This window comes from Psittacula echo, assembly GCF_963264785.1.
Source record: "Psittacula echo genome assembly, chromosome: Z".
Classification (NCBI taxonomy): Eukaryota; Metazoa; Chordata; class Aves; order Psittaciformes; family Psittacidae; genus Psittacula; species Psittacula echo.
Genome location: NC_137742.1, coordinates 61,501,063 through 61,514,739, shown reverse-complemented (window position 1 = coordinate 61,514,739; position 13,677 = coordinate 61,501,063).

Sequence of the window (13,677 nt, the reverse complement as noted above, 5' to 3'; positions counted from 1 at the left end):
ACCAATGTCAATTGCTTAAAGAAAAAAATAAAGCAAAATAAACCCAACAAAGCAAAACAAACCCCAAAGACTTTCATGTTGATTGCCTACATGTAACTGCAACAACAAAAATGAACATCTCCTGATAGAAATAGAGGGAAAATATGAGAAATTGTCTCCTTTAAGAACCTCAGTGCTTTAAATACAAGATAAAGAAACAAAACGCGCAATCCCTCCAAAATATCGTCAAAAAGCTTTTTTATTAATTTACTGAGTATTAGCCTTTACCCAGGTATGGTCAGAGTTGTGCTTATACTGCTGTGCTTTTTTCCAAATGAAGCTGTCAGAAATGAAGGCTATCCACTGATTATTCTGCACGTCCACATTTCCTCAATCCACTAACAGTTTTAGATGACTTGAGTTTTGACTGTTGAACTACAGATAGCTGTGGCAGTGAATTAACAGTTGAGAAAACATATTTATTTGTCTCACTTGAGCATTGATCCCCTTAGTGTCAAGGTAATTCAGATGTGTCTTACTGTCTGGAAAGAAACTAGCTTTCAAAATCCCTGTCATTTGTGAAATTCTAGGTGTACAAAACGTTTTCTTTAGGGAATGTATTTTTAGGGGAATCTATCTGGAAGTGGATAGGCAGCTTTTCTTCAGTTTGATCCTTCAGTCTTCAAATGCCATTAAACACCCAAGTTATGATGTCTAATTGGTTCTATCTATCTCCTTTGAAAGGCACGGCATTTCAGACATTTATACAGTAATATATAACTGGAATTTTCAGTAGAAATCTGGAAGCAAAACACTGGTTAACTGAGAGATTTTCTTTATTTTTTGCTCTTTATAGTGTGACTTAGTATTCATAAAGAATGCAATTTAGAGCTCCTGAGTCTTTTATAAACATAAACAGTCTTTGTCTTTAAAAATTAATTAGATGTCTTGCTCTGTTAGTATCTACTGTTTAGAATATACAGAAATAATTGTCCTGAACAAATGAGTGTCATATGAAACAAAAAATAAACAACATATCTGTGTAGCTTTCTAGGTGCTATATAGCAAATAATAAACAGCAGCAATCTGTTGCAAAACTGAGTTCTTTGTTTAGTCAGAGATATTGTCTTGTCTTCCACAAACTTCCTTACATTTCCTTCTGTGTGTTTTCAACAAGTATATACTCAGTGTCTTCACCAAACTGCTCTTCTTCCCCAAAAAAACTTTTGAAAATCATAGTCATACAGTGTTTACTATATTATGCACATATTATTCATTGGTGATTGCGCAGTGATTTAAGAAGGATGTATCTTTTGCTTAAAAACATATAATTATATATGAGGCACAAATAATAATATCTGAGGCACAAAGGGTCTACATTACTAGTAGAAATCTGAGGTCTAAAGTAAGGTTCAGGAGTTTTTTGAATGTTAACAATTAGCTTGCAGTGATGCAGATATTATGGACCTTTAGTCTGCAAACATTTACTCCTGTAATGTGCCCTTATTCTTGCTGCTAGCTTAAATCAGTGATCTGAAACATGACCTACTTTATTTAATATGAATTTATGCAGGTTGGGATCAGATTTCTAAGTTGACATTTTTCTTTTATTTTTTCGTGTTGGCATTCCTTATAAGCAGTAGATGCTCCCAAGGTACCAAGAGCTGTTAACTCTTTGATTTTTTTGAATATCCAGACTGACTGAATCTCAATTTCTGATACTAATGGCGAAATACGTTTTTACAAATGAGGATGATTTTCTCATATTCTTTCTATGAGAATTGTGTCCTTGTGGACCTTTTCAGTTGTATTCTTTAACTTTTTCAGTTTTCAGCAGTAAATGAAATAGCAAAGAAAAAAAAAAAAACTTCCTTAGAAATTCCTATGTGTCAAGAATAGCGTTTACCTGTCTGCTTCTGACAATTTTGACGTAGCTTTCATCAGCAAAAGTTTCCTAGTATTGTAATGGAATTCTGCTCAACATACAGGAAAATGTGAAATATTTCTGAGCATATTCTTGTAACAGCAGAAAACTTACCTTAGATATGGGAATCCTATATTCAAGTTCCTCCATCCAGTATATCTCACTTAGACAATATAAAAAAATAAGAAGATTACGGTGTGTTTGGGGGTAAATTTCTATATCTGTTTGTCTTCAGACATAAAGATGACTGCTTATTCATTGGATCAAAGAGCAAATATAGGGACTGTCTTGGGGACTAGCAGACATCACCTAATATCTGGGTGTTGAAGATTTTGTTCTCGCTCTAATGAATGTCTTAATTATCCATACAATGTAGAACACTCTATCTATCCATATCTTAGTATAACAGTTAGTTATACTGTCTGAAACTGTACCTAAACAAGGACCCAGCATGCAGCAAATGTTAATTTGCTGTGGCATATATGCATTAAAATGGTTACTAGTAGCAACATCAATCAGAATCCTTAATTTGCAGCATTGTTAAGGTCAGGATTCATAATTATTTATGGTATATCAAGCATATAATTATTTCAATGTATATTCAAATCTGATTACAGAATATGTTTCAAGGATGCAAGATTTTTTAATGAAATATAATTATGCTAATGAATAAAATAATCAGTATGATGCTCATACTGGCCTAGAAAAATGAATTAATTGTTATTTTCTTATATTTAATTTTTCTCTTTTTAATGAAAATTCACCTACTTTATCATGTGGGGAGATTTTTGTGACAGTATCCCTCATTGTGCTCTTTATTCTTTAATTCTCCACTCACATCTGTTCAGATATAAGAGTGATGCAGGCGAATTTTTATTTATTCTTAAAAATAGGAGTTATCCTGTACATTTGCTTTTGCAAAATGCAAAGTTCATGTCACATCTTTCATTATCTGCTCTGGCTGAATAGTACAAAAAGAAGTACTGTGCACATTAATTAAATTAATCCTACTAATTTGTTTCAGCAAAGCTCTTGAATGCCTGAACTGTTAGGAATTTCATTTTGCTTTTTGACTAAACCTATGTTTCAAAAAACTCAAGCAGATATGAATTCACTGTTGGTCAAGCATTTGCTATTGTGTTTGAAAGTCTGGGTTTTGTGGTTTCCGCTGTTTGGTGGTGGATGTTGTCCTATGGATGTTATAGCTCATCTGGAACAAAAGTAGGGATCTTTGATTTCCACAGCATGTGGCAGATCATGCCATTATTGTGAAACAACATAGCCAGGCTTGAAATAAACTCCTTAGATCTTCCTTTAAGTCATTTCAGAAAAGGAAACAATATGTCTTTGCCTTTTTTACTGGTGACCCCATTTCTTTCTGCCTTTTGACCTACACATTTTATAACACCTCTACATAATGTAACACGATTATAGATGAAAAAAAAACCCAACATAGCAATTTCTCTCTCTCTTTTTTTTTTTTTAATTCTTTAGAATTAAGCTGATTGTGAAATTGTTTCTATCTTATGAAGCTAAATATTGGGGTTGCTTTCCTCATGGTTGTTGCAATGCAGAGTTGATATTTCCACCATGATACAGAGTTCAGTTTCCAACAGCTTACAAACATTCACATGTAAGACCATAGAGATTACTGTGATCACAACTTTATCATAACACAGAAATCCATCACTGATGTGATAAGTCAATAATTAAATGGCCTGAATTCATTAATGATCCTCACAAATTACCTGAAACACCTGCATAGCATCACATGATTTTACTGTAAAGTCAGTAAATCAATACACATAAGAAACTCAGACTTGCTTCCTTGATCAGCTCATCCAAACAGGAGAGCCAGAGTGGTAATCGTGATTCGTGGCATCGCCAGAAATACAATGCCTATTTACACAAGCCTGTTACTGGCAAGATGATTCTGAAATGCCTTCTTCAGTAGCTCTAGTGTTATCAACCTTAGCAATTTATGTGCCAGATTGCTTTGTAATGTGTTATAAGCCTTTGAAAAGAAATTAAACCCTATTTGGGCTGCTTTAATGTGTAAATGTATGTATGTAAGAGATCTAGCAGTTGTCTTGAAGTTATAATTTAGGAATTGACTTCAAAGGAATAGATGTTCATCTGAATTACAGAGAAAAAACACAGAAAGTTTTAATCTGTCCTCATTTTAAAGGTGTTTCAATGTCAGTCTTTCCAAAGAAAGAAGAAAAGACAGAAAATACTGTAAAAAAGATACATAATTTTCTTTGTGGATAATGATTAAGATAACATTTTAAAACACAAAAGTGGCAAAGCAAGCAAGTTAATGGTGATGCAAAATCACCAGTATTTCTTCCACGGACTACAGTTTTTGAGACGGTTCTTTGGTTTCTGTTTTTGTTTTTCTGAATTCTGTACACCCCCAAAATCTCACAGCTTATGCAATCACTGCTATGCAGCAGACTTACGTACTTGTTTTATTTCCACATCTGTTGCTGCATTTTTCAGTTCTGTACTTCAGTATGAGTAGGAGTGTTGATCTCCTTGAGAATAGAAAGGCTCTACAAAGGGATATGGACAAGCTAGTTGAATGGGTGTCATAGTTTAAATTCAGCCGGCAACCCAGAACCATGCAGCCACTCACTCACCCTCCCCCACTTCCTCCTCCTGCTTCTGGAGGGATGCGGAGGAGAATCGAAAGAATGTAACTCCCACAGGTTGAGATAAGAACAGTCCAGTAACTAAGGTGTAACACAAACCACTACTACCACCACCAATAATAATAATGGTAAGGGAAATAACAAGGGAAGAGAATGCAACAACTCACCAGTCGCCGACTGATACCCAGCCTGACCCGAGAAGTGATGTAGCCCATTCCATGTGACTGCCCCCAGTTCTACATCCTGGGCATGACGTGTTGTGGTATGGAATACCTCTTTGGCTGGTTTGGGCCAGGTGTCCTGTCTCTGCTTCCTCCCAGCTTCCCCTTCTCCTTGGCAGAGCATGAGACTCACAAAGTCCTTGATCAAAGTAAACATTACTTAGCAACAACTAAAAACATTGGCGTTATCAGCATTGTTCTCAGGTTGAAAGTCAAAATCACAGTACTGCATCAGCTACTAAGAAGGAGAAAAATGACTGCTACTGCTGAAACCAGGACAGTATCCACCACTTTTTCCATACCATTCATGTCATGCTCAGATCCCATATTTTTCAATATACCATTACTCTTGTCTCATATATATATATGTGCATATATATATATATATGTATACATCCACACAAAAAAGAGAGAGATATCATTCCTTAGTGCATGGACCAACCCCTCTAAAGCTGCTGAGTTCATCTGGTCCATGACGTCGGGCTCCATCTCTTGTAACAGTCTTTCAGAGCAGGAGAGACTGTATGCAGTGTTGGATTGTTGCCTGCTGATGACACCACAGAACTCGTCTGGTCACTGCTGGGCTTGTTTGGTTTCGTCAGAGTTCATTCTTTGTTGAAATGATGGTCGGAAGGAAGTCAGGGCTAGTCACTGGTGACCTGAAGACATCTGGTTGGTGGGCTATAAAAGTGCTACATAGCAAGCAGTAGCATACAATTGAGTTCATTGGCTGTTTTCCCCTAAAATCAAATCCCCTTGAGGTACACATCGGACTTCCCCATTTTCCAGCATTACGCACCAAGCATGTATGGGTCCTTGAGCAAAAACAACCTCACGAGTGGGTTTGCCTTTACCTGAAGCAGGAATAACCCAGACTGTCTTCCCCAGCAAACTCTTCATGTGCACCACAGGAACTTTGTCCCCCTCTACAAAATGTAAAAGTTCTGACTGGGCTGGGCCAGCCCTGTTGGCAGATCCTCTGGTGTTGACCAACCAGGTGACCTTTGGTAAGTGTGTATCCCAATGCTTGAAAGTTCCACCACCCATTGCTCTCTGTGTAGTTTTTAACAGCCCATTGTACCATTCGATTTTCCCAGAGGCTGGTGCGTGGTAGAGGATGTGATATACCCACTCAGTGCCATGCTCTTTGGGCCAAATGCCATAAGATTGTTCCAGAAATGAGTCCCATTGTCTGACTCAGTTCTTTCTAGGGTGCTGTGTCACCACAGAATCTGTTTCTCAAGGCCCAGGATAGTGTTTCAGGCAGTGGCATTTCCAGTGGTTGCTTCCACCATGGTAAAGTACATGGCGCTTGTCTTGGCAGGTTGATGGGAGTGTGATATAATCAATCTGCCAGGCCTCCCTGTTTGTACTTCAGCCATCATCTTCCATACGAAAGAGGATTTAACCACTTGGCTTGCTTAATTGCAGTATGTGTTTCGCAGTCATGAATAACCTGGGTAATAGTGTTCCACTCTCGTCCACCCCTCGATCATGGGCCCATCTGTATGTTACATCTCCTCCCTGATGGCTTGAAGTGTCATGGGCCCACCGGGCCAAAAATAATTCACCTTTATGTTGCCAATCTAAGTTCATCTGAGCCACTTCAATCTTAGCAGCTTTATCCACTTGTTGGTTGTTCTGATGTTCCTCAGTGGCCCGACTCTTGAATACATGAGCATCTACATGGTGTACCTTCTCCATCAGGTTCTGCACCCGGGCAGCGATATCTTGCCACAGTGCAGCAGCCCAGATGGGTTTACCTTTGCGTTGCCAGTTGCTCTGCTTCCACTGCTGCAACCACCCCCACAGGGCATTTGCCACCATCCATGAGTCAGTATAGAGATAAAGTACTGGCCACTTTTCTCATTCAGCAATGTCCAGGGCCAGCTGGATGGCTTTCACCTCGGCAAACTGACTCGATTCACCCTCTCCTTTAGCAGTTTCTGCAACTTGTCGTCAAGGATTCCATACAGCTGCCTTCCAGCTCCGATGTTTTCCCACAATACGGCAGGACCCATCACCAAACAAGGCATACTGCTTTTCACTTTCTGACAGTTTATTATATGGTGAGGCCTCTTCAGCACGCATCACCTCCTCCTCTGGTGACATTCCAAAATCTTTGCCCTCTGGCCAGTCCATGATGACTTCTAGAATGCCTGGACTACTAGGATTTCCTCTTTGAGCTTGTTGTGTAACTAGTGCAGCCCACTTACTCCATGTCACATCGGTTGCATGATGTGTAGAGGAGACCCTGCCTTTGAACATCCAGCCCAGCATGGGCAACCGGGGTATCAGGAGGAGCTGTGCTTCAGTGCCAATCACCTCCGAAGCAGCTCGAACCCCTTCATAGACTGCCAGTATCTCTTTCTCAGTTGGGGTATAGCTGGCCTCAGATCCTTTCTATCCCCGACTCCAAAAACCGAGGGGTCGACCTCGAGTCTCCTCTGGGGCATTCTGCCAGAGGCTCCAGGTAGGGTCATTCTCCCCGGCTGTGGTATAGAATGCATCTTTTACATCTGGCCCGGTCCAGAATGGTCCAAGGGTTACTGCATGAACTATCTCACGTTTAATTTGCTCAAAGGCTTGTTGTTGCTCAGGGCCCCACTTAAAATCATTTTTCTTCTGGGTCACATGATAGAGAGGGCTTACAATCGAACTGTAATTTGGGATGTGCATTCTCCAGAACCCCACAGCACCCAAGAAAGCTTGTGTTTCTTTCTTATTGGTTGATGGAGACATTGCTGTTATCTTGTTGATCACATCTGTGGGGATCTGGTGACGTCCATCTTGCCATTTTATTCCCAAAAATTGAATCTCCTGTGCAGGTCCCTTGACCTTACTCCGTCTTATGGCAAAACCGGCTTTCAGCAGGATTTTGATTATTTTCCTCCCTTTCTCAAAGACTTCGTGCTGCATCACCCCACACAATAATGTCATCAATGTATTGCAGGTGTTCTGGAGCTTGCCCCTGTTCCAGTGCATTCTGAATCAGTCCATGGCAGATGGTAGGGCTGTGTTTCCACCCCTGGGGCAGTCGGTTCCAAGTGTACTGGACACCCTTCCAAGTAAAAACAAACTGTGGCCTGCATTCTGCTGCCAAAGGAATTGAGAAAAATGCATTGGCAGTATCAGTCATGGCATACCACTCGACTGCCTCTGACTCCAGTTCATACTGAAGTTCTAGCACGTCCGGTACGGCAGCACTCAGTAGTAGTGTGACTTCATTCAGGCCACGATAGTCTACTGTTAGTCTCCACTCTCCGTTAGACTTTTGCACTGGCCATAGGGGGCTATTAAAGGGTGAATGGGTCCTACTGATCACTCTTTGGCTCTCCAGTCTACGGATCAGCTTATGCATGGGAATCAGGGAGTCTCATTTGGTGTGATATTGCCACCGGTGCACTGTTGTGGTCGCGATTGGCACTTGTTCTTTGACCTTCAGCAACCCTACAACAGAAAGATCCTCTGAGACCAGTCAAAGTGGGCAGTTGCTCAATTTCCTCAGTCTCTTAAGCAGCAATACCAAAAGCCCATTAGTACCCTTTTGGGTCTTTGAAGTACCCTCTCCCAAGGTAGTCTATGCCAAGGATGCATGAAGCCTCTGGACCAGTCACAATGGGGTGCTTTTGCCATTTCCTCCCAGTCAGGCTGATCTCAGCCTCCAGTATAGTCAACTCTTGGGATCCACCTGTCACTCCAGAAATATAGATGGGTTCCACCCCTTGACAGCTTGACAGCATCAGGGTACACTGTGCACTGGTATCTACTAGAGCTTTATACTTCTGTGGGACTGATGTGCCAGGCCATCTGATGCACCCAGTCTAGTAAATCTGATTGTCCCCTACCTCCACCTGGCTGGAGGCAGGGCTCCTATAATAGTCATCACAACATTGGACACTTACGTCTTGTAGAAAGGGATTATTCTTCTTTATCACAGGAGCTGGAGTAAAATCAGCTCTTCCGCTCCATCTGGGAACCTGCTCACCAGAGACTGAAGCCGCAGCTTTCATGGAATGACCATCCTCGACCTTTGTTCTCCTCTTCAATTCACTCACCTGTTCCTCCAGAGCTAAGGTAGATTTTTCATCCCACTTCCTCATGTGTTCTCCGTGATCCCGCAGGTAAAACCATAGGGTGACCCGTGGAGTATACCTCCTATATCTTCTCTCTTGAGCAGTAGGATGTCTTTTGTTAATAGCTGAGATGTCTTTTGTTAATAGCTGAGACATGTGTTGGTACACATGGGGAGCTGTATAGATCAGATGGATCATCTCTCAATTGTCTGAACTCCTGAGACAGTTTTTCCACAGCTGAAATGATGGAAGGGGTGAGATTGTCTTCGAACTCTTGGAGCTGACAAATCATTTCATCCGCTGTTGGTGGTGCTACATCATGCCAGGTTATTGCTGCCAATGAGTGGGGATATGATGACAGTGCATTCCATGTAAATTTCTGCCATATGGGTTGTGTACATTTGACTTCATCTGGATATATGTGTCCATTCCCGGCATCTGGCTTGTGACAGGTCATCTCTACAATGGTTGATTCCCTCAAAGACTGGATGCCTTTGTCTAAAGTAGTCCACTTGGCCGAACGAGTCATAATGTTGTTCTTGTATGGAAACCTTTCTTTGACAGCTGCCAAGAGCTGCCTCCAAAAGCTGAGGGACTTTTTCTCTCTGGCAATTGCTTTGTCAATTCCCCTTTCCCTAGCGAGTGATCCCAGCTGCTTAGCTTTCCTACTTTCTAGTTTGTGACCGCCGGCCCCATTGTCCCAGCATCAGAGCAACCAGGTGATGATGTACTTCCCTGGTTGATGGGCAAAATCTTTCCTCATATTCTGCAGCCTTGTTGAGGTCCAGGCTTGAGAAGTTACCTCTTCTTCTTCTTCTTCTTCTTCCTCTGATTCACATAATAATAACGCCTGATCAGATGCTGTCCCATGTAGTAAGTGCGTTGTTTCTTCATCTTTCTTCATCTGTCTTGCCTCTTTTTTGTTTTTCCCCTTGTGTACAGGGACAACTGATATTGGCATGAATTGGTCCTCTGGTTTAGCTGCAGTGATTATCATTGTGAATGGAGTGGCAGCAGTATCTGTTGTAGGGGTTTGAGTAGCTGTTGTACTTGTTGCTGGGGTTGGTGTAGCGGGTGTGCTTGAAACTGGAGTAGCTGTGCTATCTGTTGTAGTCAGAGTTTGAGTAGCTGCTGTACTTGTCACTAGGGTTGGTGCAGCTGCTGTATTTGGATTTTGAGTAGCTGTGTTGTCTGTTTCTTTACCATCAGATCCAGAGACATTTTTTTCCTTTTGTAGGTGCTGGATAGTGTTGAACAAGGCCCTGTAAGCATAGGTCAAGCACCAGCACATTGACATGATTTGTCCCTCTCTGGTGTGACCAGGATGACAACACGCCTCTTTTAAGTGTTTTACTAATTTTTCTGAATTTTGCACTTGTTCAGTGGTGAAGTTCCAAAGCACTGGAGGGGCCCACTGGCCTAGATGCTTGCCCATACTATCCCACACAACCTGCCACTCATGACTGCCTAGCCTTGGGGAAAATCTCTTGGTCTTCATATATCGTCATCTAACCCTAGACAAGACCCAAACCCGACTCTACTTTACTTTTGAGATCAGACATAATGGTCGTGGGTAAAACACGCTCTATATATGTGGCAACATCATGATCTCCATCACAATCAGCAGGCAGGTCTCAAGGGCAATTCAAAACCTTCAGAACTTTCAAATGATGCTTTAAATAGTGCGGGGGGGGGGGGGGGGGGCTTGAAAGGTAAGGGAATGTCTCCTTCATAGGTTGACCACCCAAGGAGTGGAAAAAGGATATGTAATTGCTAAACACTTCTATTATATACCTCCTAAAGCATAAAGGTGGTGACCACACTGGGAACGCAAGCCAGATCGCTTTCACACTCAATGATTCTATTGTATTACAAGTACAAGGATGATGGGGAGGGACTATTCATCAGGGGCTGTAGTGACAGGACAAGGGTAACGGGTTCAGACTTAAACAGGGGAAGTTTAGATTGGATATAAGGAAGAAATTCTTTACTGAGAGGGTGGTGAGGCACTGGAATGGGTTGCCCAGGGAGGTTGTGAATGCTCCATCCTTGGCGGTGTTCAAGGCTAGGTTGGATGAGGCCTTGGGTGACATGGTTTAGTGTGGGGTGTCCCTGCCCATGGCAGGGGGGTTGGAACTAGATGATCTCAAGGTCCTTTCCAACCCTAACTATTCTATGATTCTGTGATTACCATAAAGTACAATGAAACAAGAACCTTAGCCCAAGCCCCCTGGCCTATAAACACTAAAACAGCAAATAACGGCTGTAAGGTACGACATGCTGACACTCTGAGATCAAGAGCAACAACTTTGAGAGCCAATAAATCAGCATTGTGAAGAGTGACTATTAATCCAAAACAATAAATGTTTATCACAAATACAATTAGACACATTTTGGTCAGATCTGTCATTATCTCAACCCTTCGCTCCCCACGTTGGACGCCAAAAAGTACTGTCGTGGTTTAAACCCAGCCTGCAACCCAAAACCACTCAGCCACTCACTCACTCTCCCCCACTTCCTCCCTCTGCTCCTGGAGGGATGAGGAGGAGAATCGAAAGAATGTAACTCCCACAGGTTGAGATAAGAACAGTCCAGTAACTAAGGTGCAACACAAACCACTACTGCCACCACCAATAATAATAATGATAAGAGAAATAACAAGGGAGGAGAATACAATCGCTCACCACCCGCTGACAGATATCCAGCCTGACCCGAGAAGTGATGTAGTCCCTTCTGGGTAACTGCCCCCACTTCCTATAGTGTGTATGACATGCTGTGGTATGGAATACTTCTTTAGCTAGTTTGGGCCAGGTGTCCTGTCTCTGCTTCCTCCCAGCTTCCCCTCCTCCGTGGCAGAGCATGAGACTCACAAAGTCCTTGATCAAAGTAAACATTATTTAGCAACAACTAAAAACATCGGTGTTATCATCGCTGTTCCCAGGCTGAAAGTCAAAATCACAGCACTGCATCAGCTACTAAGAAGGAAAAAAATGACTGCTACTGCTGAACCCAGAACAATGGGCCAAGGAAAATTGTATGAGGTTCAACCAGTCTAAGTGCTGGTCCTGCCCTTGGGTTACAGTGGCCACATGCAACACTACAGTTTTGGGGAAGAGTGGCTTATGGAAGCTGCCTGATGGAAAAGGACTTGAAGGTGTTGATCAACAACCAGCTGAATATGAGCTGATGGTGTAACCAGATGGCCAAGAAGGTCAACAGTATCCTGAATTGTATCTGAAAGAGTGAGACCAGCAGGACTTGGGAAGAGATTGTCCCCCTGTACTTGTCATTAGTGAGACCACACCTTGAATACTGTGTTCAGTTTTGGACACCTCACTACAAGAAATACATTGAGGTGCTGGAACATGTACAGAGAATGGCAACAAAGCTGGTGAAGGGTCTAGGATGGGGGAAACAACCTTCAGCGGGTTTTAGACTGGATATTGAGAAAAGCGACTTCACCAAAAAGGTTGTCAAACATTACAATGGCTGCCCAGGGAAGGGGTTGAGTCATCTTCCCTGGAGATATTAAAAAGATGTGCAAATGTGATGCTTAGGTGTATGGTTTAACAGTAGACTTGGCAGTGTTAGTTAATGGTTGGACTTGATCTTAAAGGTCTTTTCCAACCTAAATGATTCTATGATGATTTTCACTTTCTAATACCCCTATCTGAAAAGTAAAAATTGGTCTGTCTCATGAGTTTTTTATTCAGTTTTTTCCTCTTATAATGCAGGTAAAACAGTCCTGTTTTCGAAGAAAAATGTTTTCTCTGTGGCAGGCCTCACAGAAAAGTCTGTATGCTCAATCTGGTTTTGAAAGCTGAAGAGCTTCCTGGATTGTATTTTATTGCTTCAGCATCCACTAATGGTTTAAGTGGTTGGGTTTTTTTGATAAACTAATGCAATTTAGACTTACTGAAAGACTAAACGTGAATGTAAGACTAATGTATGTCCTGAATTCTAGTCTTTCTACTGTTATGTCTTCATGATGTCTAGTGAAGCACAACTTACCATCAGAAGTAGTCACCAAAAAGATGCTCTAAAATCCTACAACTGGCAATATGCTTCTCCTAGTCCTACCAATCCCAATACACTCTTCTGCATCTAAGCATCCTGGGAGACTCCCAGCACTGCCTACCTCAGAAGGAGATGAATATTTTTTGAGTGTGCGTATACAGACAAACAGAAAACTGCATCTGAATTCAATAATTATTTTTTGCCATTTCTGCATTCATAAACTCATTTTTCTTGAGCATTGGCCTAGTGAAGAACAGAAAACCCCACCCCAATGCAAAAGCTATTATTTAGTGCTGGTGGTGTAATATATATTTCCTACATCTTTATTAAATTTGAATTATTATAAATATGTTTTTATACTGTTATGGAAGGAATTGGAATAATAGATATGATGGCTTAATTGATCCTTTTTATGAGCTGATTCATCTTAAGGGAATCTTACAAGGTATCTTTGACAAGAAAGTTTAAGAAAAGAGTTCTTGGTCCTACCTGTTCATTTATCCTTGCCAGTTTAACTTTTTTTTTTTTAATTCGTCATAGCATAGAGATTATTATGCACCAAATGAAAGCAATTTGGAAAATCAAAGAAATGTAATTAAATTGTGAAGATGGACTGCAACATTCTAATAGTAATGGTTATAGTAGCAGTGAAATGTAGCTAAAACTGACTCATTTTGTCCAGAATTTTTATGGTTCATCTATTTATCCATTTATTTATCTATTTATATATTTCAAGAAGGAAGAGTATTTGTGCTGTAGGCAACATATATTTCAAGTAACTTGCCCATCTTTATAATGTTTTATCA